At 31.7% G+C, this 16,300-nt stretch overlaps 1 long non-coding RNA gene across 1 annotated transcript in view; it reads right to left on the minus strand.

Annotated features, from left to right (window-relative positions):
* Nucleotides 1–7: 7 nt before the first annotated feature.
* Nucleotides 8–16,300, minus strand: part of LOC130837342 (uncharacterized) — a 34,352-nt gene continuing 18,059 nt past the window's right edge. Inside the window, exons 2-4 of the long non-coding RNA XR_009049277.1 lie at nt 11,133–11,240; nt 1,189–1,244; nt 8–609 (exon numbers count right to left, since the gene is read on the minus strand). This is a non-coding gene — a long non-coding RNA (uncharacterized LOC130837342). The remainder of the gene's footprint in view (nt 610–1,188; nt 1,245–11,132; nt 11,241–16,300) is intronic.

Below are 16,300 nucleotides of genomic sequence, written 5' to 3' on the forward strand. Positions count from 1 at the left end.
CCTTTTTTCCTTATCTTTTCAGAAGACATTAAGTTACATCACATTACTAAAGGGAAGTAGAAAAATGTTTTAGCTAATAAAATTAAACATATAATTTGTTGAACAATTTTTGATAATTAAACAGTTTTAGGTGTAAATATGTTTGTATAATGTCTTCTGATAGACATTTTTTTAAGGACTGTGAAATATTTGGGGCAAATGGTCCCAAGATACCAATTATTAAATAGTACACAAGTATGAGATGATTTTGGTGTGTCAAATATACTTTGATAACTATTTTAGGTGGCTGCAAAAAGTAGTATTTTCAGAATGAGGCAGTTTGACTGCTGAGGAGTCTTTAGAAACATTAAAGTACATTTCTCACATTTAAAAATATATGTGTAAGAAATTTGTATTCATTTTGTTTTAATTAGAGAAAACAACTTGCCTGTGGGTGTCTAAACTTAGAATGTTTCACATCAAAACACAGTTTACATTTTCTAAGGGAAAATTAAAGAAAGCTAAAAGAAAAATTCTTTTTGAGTCTTCAAATCACAAAACAATATATTCCAATTTACTTTGGGTTCTCAGTAGTCTTCAGGGTTTATCATACAACACCATTTCTGCATTCTAAGGGAAAAAAGATTATGGTTCAAAAGTTCACATTTCTACCATCTTTGCAGTTTTTCTTTAGATTTGTAGATCTAAAACACTTCTAAGATAGAAGTTCACTAGATAACAAGTTTATGTGTTGTCTGCTGAAATAAACTGCACTTAAGGGAATGCACTAAGATGCAGAGCATTATTATACAAAGTAAATAGTCATCAAACATGCCAGATCTTTGTTAAATTTACTTGCTAAATGGCCATCCTGAGAAAACTGTTTTTGTTTTAAATACTCTAAAAAGCATAATAGTGTTTGGATATAGGAACATTCGCTCCTTTCTACAAAAGCCAAATCAAATATTATGTGTATGTATAATGTATTTTGTCCGTGTGTATTTTAAATGAACCAGTCAGTATTCATTATATGATCAATGTTGAATTGTTCTAGGATAAATATATTTTCTTGATTTTAACCTCAATACTCATAAGAGATGACAAAGTTAGATAACAGCAAATCAAAACTGAAGAAATTATGAAAAAGTTAAATTATAATTTGGCTCAAACATTGAAAAATTTACTATTGATCAGAATCAAAACCATTACCTGTCATTGGTGTTTACTTTGTCTTCAAGGTTTTTACTTGGTACAAAATTGAGGCACTAAAAAAGAAAGATGTTTTCCTCTTAAATGCTTTCAACATGTCCTTCAGTTTCACTTAAATCTGATGTTTATAGAACATATCACCAACAGCAAAATACATATTATATTCTTAAGTGCATGTAAAATTTTTCAAAACAGACTATATCCTCACCATAAAAACAAGCTCAATAAATTTATAAGGATGTAATTTACACAAAAATTTGAGTTTAGTAAAATTAAATTGGAAATAAATAACAAAATAACTCTTTAAAATCTCCGAATAATCAGAAACAAAATAGGACACTTCTAAACAACCAATAGGTCAAAGAATATTTCAAAAGAGAAATTTGAAATAATTAGGAATTGAATAAATTTGAAACCACAACACAAATAAATTTGTAGTAAAATGCTAAAACAGCACTTAGCATGAAATTTATGGCATTAAATGGTTATAATAGAAAAGAAGAAAGACTCTAAAATCAATAACTTCAGTTTTCACCTTAAGATACTATAAAGCAAAGAATGAATCAGGTCAAAAATAAGCAGATGAAGAGAAATAATAAAGATGAGAGTAGTTATCAGTGAAGCAGAAAATGGGCTTTAGAGATCAACAAAACCAAAATCTAGTTATTTGAGAAGATCAAGAAAATAGATAAATTTCTAGCCAGACTGTTCATAAAAATAGAATAAAGTGTCACCAATATCAGGAATTAGAGAAATGGCATTGCCATAGAGTGTTCTGAAAATGCCATAATAGTAATATGGCCTATGGTAATAAAAGCATAGTAACAATTTTATGCCAGTAAATTTACAACTTAGATAAAATGGATAAAACCCTTGAAACTTACTAAATTTCAAAAGAAAAGTGTAACATCAATAGTCTATAATAACTAAATCAAATTAATCTGTAATTTTAAAATTTCTCATGAAAATTGTAGGCCCTTATGGTGAATTCTGCTAAACATTTAAGGAATAAATAATACCAATACTATACAAAACTTTCCCCAAAATTTTAGAGGTAGGATTGCTTCCCAATTTGCTATATATGGTTACAATTCTACTGATACCAAAACCAGAGACACATGCTCCAAGGATAAAAATATCCCTCATGAACATAGTGCAAAAATTATAAACAAACCTCTAGCAAATAGAATTCAGCAACATGGAAAGAAGAGTGTGCCTTGATCAAATAGATTTTATCCCAAGGATACAAGTTTAGAATAACTTTTGAAAATCAATGTTGTTCACCACATTAAAAAACTAAAAGAAAAAAACAAATGAGCATCTCTATAGATAAAGAAAATACATTTGACAAAATCTGTCACCTTTCCTGATTTTAAAATAATCACAGCAAACAAGGAATAGAAGATATGTCCACAACATACTAAAGGGCATCTTGGAAAAATCTATAAGCAACATCATACTTAATGGTGCAAGAATGAATTATCAAATATTTCTACCTAGAATCAGAAACAAGATAAGGCCATCTGCTCTCATTACTTCTATTCAATATCATATTGGAGAGCTTCCCAGGTGGTGCAGTGGTTAAGAATCTGCCTGCCAAACCAGGGGACACAGGCTTGATCCCTGGTCTGGGAACATCCCACATGCCACGGAGCAAACTAAGCCCATGTGCTACAATTAGTGAGCCTGTGCTCTGCAACAAGAGAAGTCGCTGCAATGAGAAGCCCGCGCATTGCAATGAAGAGTAGCCCCCACTCACTGCAACTAGAGAAAGCCTGTGTGCAGCAACAAAGACACAAGGCAGCAAATAAATAGATAAATAAATTTGTTAATTAATTAAGAAAAACTAAAACAAACAAAAAGAAACAACAACAACAGAAAATCACATTGGAGTTTCTAGCCAGTGCAGTCAAGAAAAGAAATTTTAAACTCATTTGCCTGAGAAACTTATCCTTCACCTACCTTTCTACTGATACTGATCATTTATACAGTCCTCTCCTGTACAACCATGTTCCTGGGAATGACTTGAATTCACATTCCTTTCCAGGAAGAGTCTTTTGCTTTAAGGTAATCTCATGATTCTAGCCACTTTTAACTAGTTCTTAAATAAACATGCAGCCTGATCCTAGCAAATATGATACCAGTGGACACCTGAGCAGAAGTTTCTAGAAAGAAAAAAAGGTTTTCTTTCTTTAGATAATCTGCACTAAGAGAAATTCTCTTCTTGTTCTTGTTGTGACAGAGGCACCTGGACCAACCATAGTCATCCTATCTCAGCCTCAGGACAGAGCCACCACTGATGCTGGTAGAGGTAGAATAAATTTACATTGCAATTTTGAGTTGGTAAATTATCTAGTTCTGAAGATTTATCTTTCTAGATTACCTGTTATATCTGATAATATATGTTTTTATATTTAAAAGCCAGTCTGAGTGGATAATATGCTTCCTGCTACTTGAAAGTATTCTAATGTAGATTTTGGCACCAGAAAATGAAGAGTGGTATGTAACAATACTAAAATGTGAAATTCTGAGTGGAGGATTGGGCCAGAGGAAGTGCAGATAGTACATTTTCTGGCTAAAATTTGCTTACATTTGTTTTGCATTTATCAGAGTTGATTCCCAGACACAGGGCAAAAAGTGGGTCACTCAAATTGTGAAGCTCATCTTTAATACAGCCCAAGAGGGTAATAAACAGTGAAGGAAGACTTTTCTCAGAAGACAGAACCAATGTCCACGTTGGACAGTTTAACCTACAGAGTGTTGTTTCCATTTATTCCTTTTATATTTGTTTTTTTTTTATTGTAGTTATCTATTCTTCTTTCATAAATGAATATATATTATTGGTAGACAAATATTTCTAACTATGAGTCAGAATATAAGCAAATTCTGAGCCATGAGCCATAAGAGAATATTTTTTGTTCATTTTTGTGGAAAGTTTGCTATGTCCCAAGAAAGAACCATAGAAAAGAGTGATTTATAGTGATCACTTGAAAAAAAAAAAAACATGTGATTTTTATCGTGTTTTTTGCCCTCCAGATGGTGTCATGTTTAAGTGACATCTGGAAATTTAGGTTTCTGACAATTCTCAGAATCCTAGCAACATGGATGAATTCAACACTGAAATTAGTAGAAGGAAGGAAAAAAATAATCTGGGTCTACAGATGTTGTTATATCATAGGACTAACCACTCATGATTCCTGTCCCACCATTAAACTGCTTATGAGAACATTTATGTAATCATATTCATAGTTAATATTATTTGCAACTGAATACATCCTAACTTACATAGCTAGCAATGTTTGATAAACACACACACTAATGGTGATAGAATAAATAAACATAAATTTTTATGAAGGCAATTTGTCAATATATAATAAAAGCCTAAAAATCTCACTCTTGAATATAATTTGAATCTAGAAATCTTTCCTAAGGAAATCACTTAAAGTAAAAGCAAGTATTTATACCAAAATACTTACAACAGAGTTATTTATAATAGTGCAAATATATAAAAATAATAACTGTCTACAATAGGCTGTTGCTGAAGAGATGCATTCATAAAATTAATGTTTGCAGCTTAAAAAATGTTTTTGAAGTTAATTGAATAAGCTTTGGGATGTACTTAGGGTATAGATGCTAGTAAGAAATAGAAGAATAATTTGTTTATTCAGATTTATCTCAATTATGTTTAATATATGAAAGAAATGTGCCTGGTGCTGATATGGAATGATACATAGACTTTTTCAAATCTTTTCAAATTTCTATACTTACATTTTTTATATTTTTATTATAGAAATACAATAATACAGTATTTTTATGTTTGACTATGAGTCATGGAATACAATAAAATTATAGGAACTAGATTTCTCATCATAATATATTGAAATACAATTAAGCACTATCATAATTTAAAATTCATAAGGTAAAAAATAATTCATTAAAAATTATTACTTATATTCATCTTCACCTCTAGTAATTGACTTTTTCTTTTAAATAAAATGTGCTTGCATGATTCCGTTAGAGGTTACTTATTTTGATGAACCACAAATAAAGTTTTAGTTATTGTGACAAAAATTCTCCACAAAAATTTGATTTGCTCTTTGTTTTGTATGTTATCAAAAGGATATGTAAGGTTATAAGCAAGAGTTAGAATGTTTGTATATTTTTTTAATATTAGTTTTTCTTTGGATCATCCCATAATGGAAAATGCATAATTTGGCTAGTGTATTAGAGACACTTTAATAGAACAGCATTAGGCTTAGGCAATTCAAAATCCCAAGTAGTTTGTTTGTTTATATTTTTGCTTCATTTTAGCTTATGAATTATATAATCTAGCCTTCATTTCCTACATGAGTAAGTCTCCTAGGGCACTCTTCTCACTAACCATGGTTTTTGCACTCAGCCAAGATTTTATCTTCCAAAGTTCTTTTGATAAACACTTTGCATAACTCCATTGAATTAAATCATATTAGGAAAACATGGACCAAGGTAGATTTGACTTGTCTGCCTAGCACTAAAAACCAATCCAATGGGAATGCAAAACCCCTGCATATGGCTCAAGTACAGTTAGGAATCAAGGCTGCATGTAAATGAGAATGCATAGGCAGCTTCGCCATCTGTCTGCAAAGTCCTTCCTGATTTGCTTGTCGAAAATGTTATAGGCTTAGTTAAAGCGGGCAGCACCGGGGGAAAACTGAAGAAGACAGCTGCCTCCTCTCTGTAACAGAACAAGGCAACACTCACTAATAGGAGTTGGGACCTGTCTAACCTAATCACAGAAGTCTCAAATGGTTTCTCAGTGGTCTATCCATCTATCACTGAGACAGCTGAATCCTTAAAAATTTTTCTCTGCATGAGTAATAATTAATCCTTTTACTCTATTCAAATGAGACTTCTTGCCTTTTATAGATCATAGGCAACTTCCAGGAAGAAAAAAGAAAGAAAAGATGTTTCAAGTGCATTTGGCATTAGATTACACCAGTAAAATATTATGAAGTATACAAGGGTATAGTTTTTACATAAAGATATATAAGAGAGATCCTATTTCTATTACAGAGACTGAGATCACTTCAAATTTAGTGTAAATAATTTAGACTATGTACCATGATAACTTAAACCAGTTTAAATTCTGTTGTGGTTGAAGAAGTGAAGACATTATCTCAGCCATAGTTACAGATTTGATGTATTATTATTCATCATAATTATTCATTCATAAAAACTTGTCATGTTAATGTAAAAACTTATGTTCATTTTTTCTACTGCAGGCTATTGAGTATACCACCTTGGTCTGAACTAATTAGGAAATGTATCTCGCAATGTTAAGCAAAAGTTCTGTTTAAAGGCATGCAACCATTCTTTCCACCATTCTTTTCAATAACATTTTTATTGGTTATGCCACTTATAAAAACATAGGTACTCAATCTTTTTCTTTCAATACCAGCTGTGAACCCAAATAGAAGCATTCCAAGAAGAAAATAGGCTATCAGCTAATATCTGACTTCAGAGAAAATTACTTAATATATGTCATCACATCTGTAAAATGGGGAAAATAGTACTAGTCCTGCAATGATGTTGTTAGTATTAAATAAGGGATAGCAGAGTTTCTGGCATATAGGAAGCTGTCAGTAAATGGCGTTGTTCATTCAAGCATACATCAAATAAATTTTTGAGTTCCTACTGGGGAATAGTCATTGCTACATTCTGAGTTATTAATATTATTAACAAATAAACATATTCACATTTCAGCCATTTTCTGGTATTATCAAACAATTGCTTTACTGAACAGAAGTCCATAAGATGCCATAATTAGAACAAAATATCTTCATGTATTGTTAAAAGAGCAATGAGTCTAGCATATAGAATATAGATGACCATGTAATCCATGTTCATCCCTGGCAAAATTTTCCATTTTTAAGCATACTAACTTGTTTAAAACAATCATTAAAAATGTCAACTTTATTTAAATATAATTATTCTCCTGTTGGACCTAGAGACTGTCATACAGAGTGAAGTGAATCAGAAGGAGAAAAAGAAATCTTATATATTAAAACATATATGCAGAATATAGAAAAATGGTAAAATTCAACCAGTTTGTAAGGCAGAAATAGAGACCAAGATGTAGAGGACAAACATATGGACACCAAGTGGGGAGAACGGGGAGGGATGAATTGGAAGATTGGGATTGCCATATGTACATTATTAATAAGAAAACATATCACATTGTACACTTTTAACATATACAGTTTATTGCATGTCAACTGTATATCAATAAAAGTTCTTAGAAAAAAAAAAGAAAGGCAAAGGACCCAAAATAGCCAGATAATCTCAAAAAATTTAAAATAAATAAATAAATAAATAAATAAATAAACTTATTCTCCTGTGTTGTGTTTAAATGAAGTAGCAATTGCTAGTTAACATGAAGAACATTTATTTTACTTAAAAATACAGTACAGAGTTTCCTTCATAGTGTAATGTAAAGAATCCCGTAAAATCCACCCAAAATTGACTCCCATCCCTGTCTCTTTTTACCAGAAGCACTCATACCTTTATTAGTTCATACAACTGTTTTACTTCCTTTTTTAAAACAAAAACCATATTTAAAATATATTTTTAAAATATATTTATATTTATTCTATTCTGTTAAGTGACATGGCTGCCCCCATTGGCTGCCTACCCCTTATCAATTTACTTCCTTATTCCTTCCCAGTAGGATGTTGGTTTTGTTCTGTTCTCTACCACAGAAAGTGATCCCTTATCAGATTCCAGAGATGTATCCTGACTGGTCCAAGACGATCTCAACACTTTCATTTCTCCTGTCATTTGTTGAATTTGAAAGAGTGCGTGACTGATTGTGACTAATGAGTTATGATGGAAGGACTTCTGTGTTGTTGGTTTTTTTTCTGGAAATTTTGTCCTTTATTCTCTTATAAAACTAATCCAAAAATAAAGAAGCCATCTTTTTTCTGTGGATATTATTTTGTCTGAATGAAAAATCTGGGAAGACTTGAAGAAACATTCCTTGCTCTGTGTAAAAGCTACAGTATGAAAGACAACAGAAACAATAAGAGGTTAAAGCTGAGGATATTTGAAGCTTACCTAAAATTGGAGCATTCTATTGTATCAATATAATTCTTTTATTATAAGCAAGCTTGTTTCCAGTTTTCTTTTATGTTCTGCCAGGATCATTTCAACTGCTGATTATTGTCCTAGAGCAAATTAGTCTAATTTACTTTCAAGAATAGGACTGCATTGGCACTGAGGAAATTTGGAAACTGGAAAGCAATAGATTAAAAAAGCATATATGGTAGCAGCAAAGGAGTATCAAACCACCTCCTTCACAATTTCCTATAATATGTGCCCATAAGCCAAGCTTGTATTTCAAACAGGTTCTCAGAGCTAACATCAAAGCACAGGTATTGCTCTAAGCCTTTATCTCAATAGGATTTATACAGTTAAATAGAAATTAAAAAATTTTCTAACACTAATCTAATATTCTTTTTGCATAAGTCTAAATTTACATCTGTTAGAATTTAAATGTAGATTTTAAACTTTTACACCTTCTCAGAGACTATCACCATATCTATATAACATATTGCAGAACAAAATTACATATGTGAATTACTAAAACCAAGTTATCTACCCTCTTAATGACCAGATTTCTTCCCCAAATGTTGGACACATTCAGTCCCTGCTTTAACTTTTATGTATTTTTTCATTCTTACAATATCAGGTTTCATATCTAAAATTTCCCCCAAGAAAAGAATATTATTAAAACTAGATTAGAGACAGAGGTAGAAGAATTCTGTGAAATCACACCTTGATTTTAAGATTTTGGAGGGCCTACATTAATGTCAATTTTCACTAAATTTACAAATTCTCTAAGAACTTTGAGGCCGGCACTAAGGTTTGGTTACCCAAATTCACTCAAAACCCATTCCTCTATGGTAAAAATGGGAAGCCTAAAGTATGTGTTCTGAGACCCCATGGAGTTTTTTGGTGAAAAGCATTCATGCCTAACAATAAGGTATTTGAAGAAATTTATGTTTGGGTCTTCCTAGAAGATTAAAGACCTAAGGTTTTGAATATTGGCTATTTTCTTTTTTCTTTCCCTTCCATCTGCGTGGAACACAGATTGAAAGCTTTCCTTAAGAACAAACAATTTTGAGATGAATTTTCCCCATATATCATAATCTGCACATTGTATTTCAAATTTTATTTTTATGTCTTGTAAAATTATACAAGCAATTTTTGAATATATTATAATTAAAATTTATTTACAGAAATATTAAAACATCCCCACTTAAGAGACAGAATGTTTCAGACCTAATTGTTTCCACCTTATCCCAAACACACACAATGATGGAAGGCAAAATGTCAATTTTATTATGATAGAGTTGAGGTCAGCAGAAATAACTCAGTCTGATGTCCAAATGGAATTTGTACTTGAATCTCAGAATAAGACTTAGTCAATGAGTCACATATTCTGCTAGTCATAGACAGCCTTCCCTACATGGAAGAAAGATCTAGCTAGGTTAAGACAGAAGCTAAGATGCATGCAATAACAATTATTCTCCCTGTGAATAGATTTGCTCCCAAAAGGAAGTAGGTAGGGCTAAGCTACACATGCCTAATTAGTCTTTCTAAATATACCAAGGAGATGAAGCATTCTAAGCCTTTACCCCCATCCTGGAAGACTGGAGAGTTGGCAGAAGAGGGTATTTAGAGAAAATCTTTCATCTTAGAAAAAAGGAAAGTTCTCTATCTTTAACCTATAAAAATGTTATTGATGTTATGCATTTATCTGCATTTATCACTTTAAAAAATATTTTAAACATTCATTTATTTTTAAACCATATTCAACTTATGTAAAAAAAGATTTGCTTTATTCCCTGCTTACATTTATAAAGTTATATTTTCTCCCTCATTACAAGAAGTACACTGGTGAATTTTAGCTGTGATTATTGATATTCATTAGCTGACATTCAAATTTCAAGAATACTTATATATATGACTACAAGTAAAAAGCTGTGTCTGACAAATATTGAGAAAAATGTGCCATTTGACTATAGGACATAACAAAAGATAAGAATGATATATCTTTGGAGAAATGAGATGAATTCATAAATTCATCATAATTATAACTGAAACCCTAGTAGATTTTTCATGAAACTTAAAACATATTTTCAGAAAATCTTATGTAAAAAACATAGGCAAAAAATAACAGAAGTGATATATTAATGATAAATAAATGGTATTTTGCCTCCCAGTCATCTAAATATTTCATATCAAGAGCCCTTACAAGTCCTAGAGGGGTCCTAAATTGCTGCTGTACCCCCACTTCTTACACAAATTCCTGTATATACTCACTTCATCCTTGGCTGAAAGCAACCAGTGGAAAGTGTGGCCACCATGAAAACATGGTGACAGAATTCAGAGCACATACCTGCATTTAGAACTGTCTGAGGCACATTTTCTTGTCCCCAAGACATATCGATAAAGAAAAGAGATACAACTGATGTATAACTGAAAAGGTACTAAATGAGAAATTAAGAAACATGTTTTTGAAATTGAGATAAGAAGTATGTTAGTAAACTAAACATAAAGAGACAAGATAAAAAGTGAATGACACTTGGACTAAATTTAAATGGAAACTTTTATAAAATAAGAAACAACATTAACAAAGTTTAAGAAAAAGTGGCATGCCAGGGTGAAATAGGCAGAATTTATTATATAATATAAAAGAATTGATACTTATGATTCATACAGAATTCTCCAAGTCAATAAAAAACATGATTTCATGATAGTGGACAAAGTATTTGAATGTATGCTTTAAAAAATTTTTAAATAATCTTTTGCAGTAATTCACAGCTTGTCCTTAAAACAGCTAGAAAAGCCAAAAGTAAGTTATCAAAGGCACCAAGAATTCTGGATGCAGTTCAAATACATACCCAGGTACATTTCCTCCTCAGGATACATGGAGAATTCTGAAGCTGTGTACGATGGTTACAGAGCAAGGCTACAACCTCTGGAAAGCAGACTGGATATACAAAGAGTTACTGCAAAAGGAGGAGATAAAATCAGCAAGGTCAAAGCTGGTTAACTGCCACACTGGGATCTGGTACTTGTTCAAGGGAAAGAGAAATTGAGGAAGGATAACCTTCATCCTTATTTTCATATTCAGAAGTGCCACATGGACCCCTGTTCATGGTCCTGTGGTCACATGATGATATCTAACAACCCATTTTCTGTGGAAGAAGAGAACAAGTTATACCAGATATGCAACGGTTTCTTTGCTTATCACCTACCATGGAAGAATCCTTATTCTTTCCCAGTTAGAAGAAATATGTCCAACATTTTCCTTTTTGAAAAATGTCTTTTTAGTTTTTTGGATCATGCAAGTAATGTGGTATTCTCAAATGGAAATGATAAATCAAGTACGTTTATTATTAGTTCTAAGGTATTACATTAATTAAGGGAAACAACTTAAAATGTATTCTTGGTAGCACTCATAAAAGTAAATTTTTTAAAAAAGCTGTGAAAATGACAAAGTAAAAGGAGAACAATGCTAAGTCTCTATAGATTTTGCTACTTTGTCATATTTGCATTTGTATTTAGCAATTTTGCAGCCTCTTCACTTTCATTTTTAAGGACTGAGTAAAATATTTTGAGAACTTAATCCCTATTGCTGTTAAGTCATGGAGAAAATTTCTTTTCTTCTACATCTTTCATTTTTTTCTCTACACAGTATGTGCTTTAACATCAAAGGATGAAATTAAACAAAATAAGTGCAAGCACAAAATGCATGCGTGCACACACACAGAGTCAAAGAGGTGTATTTTCACCTGGGGACATAGAAGTTCAGAGCCAAAGAGACAAAATGCAAGTCAGTAACTTGAATATCCAGCTTACTGACAAATCAGCCAACTCTCAAGAAAGCTGTCAATCTATGATTTTATGATGACTGATATTTTGGTTTCACTAGCTCATATTTGAAAAATGTCCTTGAGGCATTCTGGTTGAAAGACCTATGATCTAAAATTTCCCACTAAGTAATGACTATATTACTTGAATAAGTTTGTAGAAAACTTCAAAATCAAATTCATGCAGTGAATATAGAGAACTTGAGAAGACATGACATCTTGAAATTTCAGAAAATTAATCTTACATAAATTTTCAAATGTATGTTATATTCAATAGTATGAATAACAATTTTATGTTCAATTTTTTTTACTGTTTCATTTAGCAGTGATTTCCAATCCACTCAAGAACTTATCTACAGGACTTCCTAGGTGGCGCAGTGGTAAAGAATCTGCCTGCCAATGCAGGGGACACGGGTTCGAGCCCTGCTCTGGGAAGATTCCACATGCCACAGAGCAACTAAGCCTGTGCATGACAACTATTGAACCTGTGCTCTAGAGCCCATGAGCCACAACTATTGAGCCCATGTGCTGCAACTACTGAAGCCCACGCACCTAGGGCCTGTGCTCCACAACAAGAGATGCCACTACAATGAGGAGCCTGTGCACCACAATGAAGAGTAGCCCCTGCTCACAGCAACTAGAGAAAGCCTGTGTGCAACAACAAAGACCCAACACAGCCAATAAATAAATAAATTTATTAAAAAAAGAATTTATCTAAAAACCAGTTCTTTAAAAAAAAAAAGGAGGATGTTGATTAATACTTTCATTCTCATTTAAAGAATGGTTATTTTAGAAAATAGTTTGGCATGATTTACTGAATAAAATGACGAGGTTGACGATGCTGCTGCTGCTGCTGATGGTGATGATGATGATGGTGATGATGCTGATGGTGATGATGCTGATGATGATGATGATGATGACGATTGAAAGCAACTAAAAAACTGGCTCTGTAATTTGCATTCTCCTAATGTGATCTCCTTATACTATTTGCATGAATTATCTCATAACTTACATTTTACAAATTAGGGAACTGAATCAGGTAAAAGAGTTTCAGTAACAGATTCAAGATTATGTGGTTAATAACAGGCAGCAATGACATTTGGACCCAGGCAGTCCTGCTTGAAAGACTGTGCTTTTTGATGTTCTAATACTGCTTCCTCAATCAATTTATTAAAGCAACAAATTGAATTATGCAAATATATAAATGTTACTGTAAAACATTATAAAAATAAAATATTTGATTAGCTAAATGGGATTAAGTTCTACCAAAAAAACAGAACAAGCAAACAAAAAAAATAAAAACCAATAATAAGAGACATTTACAATCTTGGAGGAAAATGACTTTTTTGGAAAAAAATCTATTTATTCAAGGAGTTCATTTAATATTGTTTCTTAGTTAAATTACATATATTTTTAATACTGCTCATTTATTTCCACGTCTAACAGAAAGTTAGTAGCTTGAACAACCATCTGATTAAGTGCTTGCTGACCTTGGAACAGTATCTGTACTTGGCTTTATTATTTTCCATATGAGACCCAACTCCCTGGTGGACTAATTTAAACAAATCCATGCAAAATATTCATTAGGTCTAGTAGTGAAAGCAAACGTGGTAAAAAGGTTTTCAGCGATGAAAGCTCAGCTCTCTGCCTTGATATGTCTATACTTTCTTCTAATGTGATCTCTTCATATAGTTTTATTAATCCCCAAAGATAAATCAATCATTCTTAGACTACCTCATATATTTCTTCTTTATCTGATTAAGGGTAATTATTTTCTAGACACTGATTTGTTCACAGAAAATTATTCTCTGGAGAACTGGAAATTGAAGGTAGAAAGCTATATAAAGAGTACTGCCATATAGAATACTACATTTTAATAAATATAGAATACCAAAGGGATTATACACACATAACAAGAAGAAAAAATTGTGTTTGCATGTAAAAATATTTTTTCCTGGTAACTGGCAATATGGGAATAACCATTACTGTTTTGAATTTTAATATAATAATGAACTATACATTTGTAATGAGATGAGTGACAAATTTTAAAATTGAAATGTCTTGTATATTCTTCTATAGTTGATGGTTAGGATTTTGATTTGTAGTAATCAATTTCACATGGCAGTATTTGTTTTTAAATGTAATATAAAAATAAATGTTTCATGCCATATGAGTTATTTTCATGGTGTGATTCTTATTCTTAAGACAGTAGGGCTTCTTTCTTCCAGCCTTCTTCAGTTCCATCCATTATTTCTTCCACCTTCAATTCTTTCCTTAATATCTCCCCTCCTCCCTTCTTTCCATTTATCTTTTGTTTTCTTTTTTCATTTTCTCTCTTTTATTCTTTCTCTTTTTTTATTAATTTAGTTTGATAAAGAATTAAGAAATCTTAAAATTCTATACTAAATAAAATTTAATACAATGAATCTGATGAAATAATAATTCATAAGCTGTAGGTTACAATTTAAGACATGAAAATATTGTCTGCATGGGAAAAGAAAGTCACAACATAAAATTATTCTATTCTTAGAGATTCTCATATGTGTACTGCATTTTAAAAATACTCTAAAAAATGCCATCAACATTTTGAAATTATAATAAAAGTAAACATATGATTTCTTTTTCCAGTAGAATCCTAAAATTTAAATGAATTTGGGACTTTTAAGTTTTATTTTCCTTGAGAAAGAAAGTATCTTTCCTTAGTGTCATTTTAAATTTAGGTTTTCATTAATATTATGTTTAAAAACCTTAATATGGCTTTTCTAAAAAGAAATCCCTCTATAAATATGATTGACTAATTTTATAGCATTTTTTTCCTCCATAGTGTTAGATGTGCTAGGCAAAGTTGGAACTGCAATTGTTTATTTTTAATGAGAAAAATCTCATTAACTACTCAGAAAGAAATGGCATGAGGGGAAAAAAATGTTTCAGAATCTAGAAACACAAATGAATCAAAATCAATGTTTACCTTAAAAGGAAAAGATGAAGATATAAGAAGTTTAAATCAGCTGTACCCTTTTAAGTGTGCATTTTCCCACATCAGTGATATTTCCTGAATCATTTCAATAACGGTTAATTTTTAATTCACTATTTTTTCCATAGGAATGCAGCACAAATACATTAATTCCCATAGACATTTACTTTAAACATTGCCTATAAAAATGCCATATTATTACTTAGCTGAGAGGTCAAATTCTCTTCTTTTTAATTTATATTTTCTTATGTATGAAGATGAACACGTGCCATGGTCTGAGTATTTATGTTTCCCCCAAATTTAAATGTTAAATGCCTAATGTCCATTGTGATAGCATTGGTAGGTGAAATATTGTGGATTGTAATTGGGTCAAGAGGGCAAAGACTTCATGAATGAGATTCATGCCCTTATAAAAGGGACCCCACAGATTTTCATACCAATGGAGGGAAGAGGAAGAAGGTGCAGTCTATGAACCAGGAAGAAGGCTGGCTACAGTCCTCACCAGAAGGGGACTATGTGTGCACCTTGATCTTAGACTCCCCAGGCTCCAAAACTGTGAGAAATAAATTTGTTTTTTTATAAGCTACCCACTTGTGGTATTTTGCTGTAGAAATCTGAATGGACTAAGACAATGTGAAAGAACAGTGCCTGTTCTGAACAATCAGAGTGAAAAACCTCCTCACTCATGAGGCATTGGGTGGAAGATTAAGAACCACATTTCATTTAGAGGGGAAAGGACCGCCTAGACCACATGTGGCTCTGGTTTTGCCTAAAAATAACTTAAAAGCATGATGCAGAAAATCAGTTTCCAAGTAGCTCAACTGTGTCCTGGAACTAATAATTCAAAATGGTACCTAATAAAAATTACCAGGCATTAAAAAAGAGAATGAGGAGAATGGCAATCAATTGAAATGGATGCAGAAATGGCATCAGTGACAAAACTCATAGTCCTTACGACTGTATGCCATTCAAGAAATGAAGTATTTAAAATGTTAAAGAGAGATATAATTTAATTTTTAAATGCAAAACATTTCTAGAGATTAAAACCTTCAATGTCTCACATGAAACATAAACTGGATGGGTTAAATCCTCAAAGAGATGAGATAGAAAAAAAGATGTGTGAACATGAAAGCATAGTAATAGAAACTATCCAAAATGAAACACATTTAAGAAAAAAAAAAGCTGAAAAAATTAACAGAGCATATGGAACTACAGAAAACTT

The sequence above is a fragment of the Hippopotamus amphibius genome, chromosome 15 (genome assembly GCF_030028045.1).
Source record: "Hippopotamus amphibius kiboko isolate mHipAmp2 chromosome 15, mHipAmp2.hap2, whole genome shotgun sequence".
In the NCBI taxonomy this organism is placed as follows: domain Eukaryota; kingdom Metazoa; phylum Chordata; class Mammalia; order Artiodactyla; family Hippopotamidae; genus Hippopotamus; species Hippopotamus amphibius.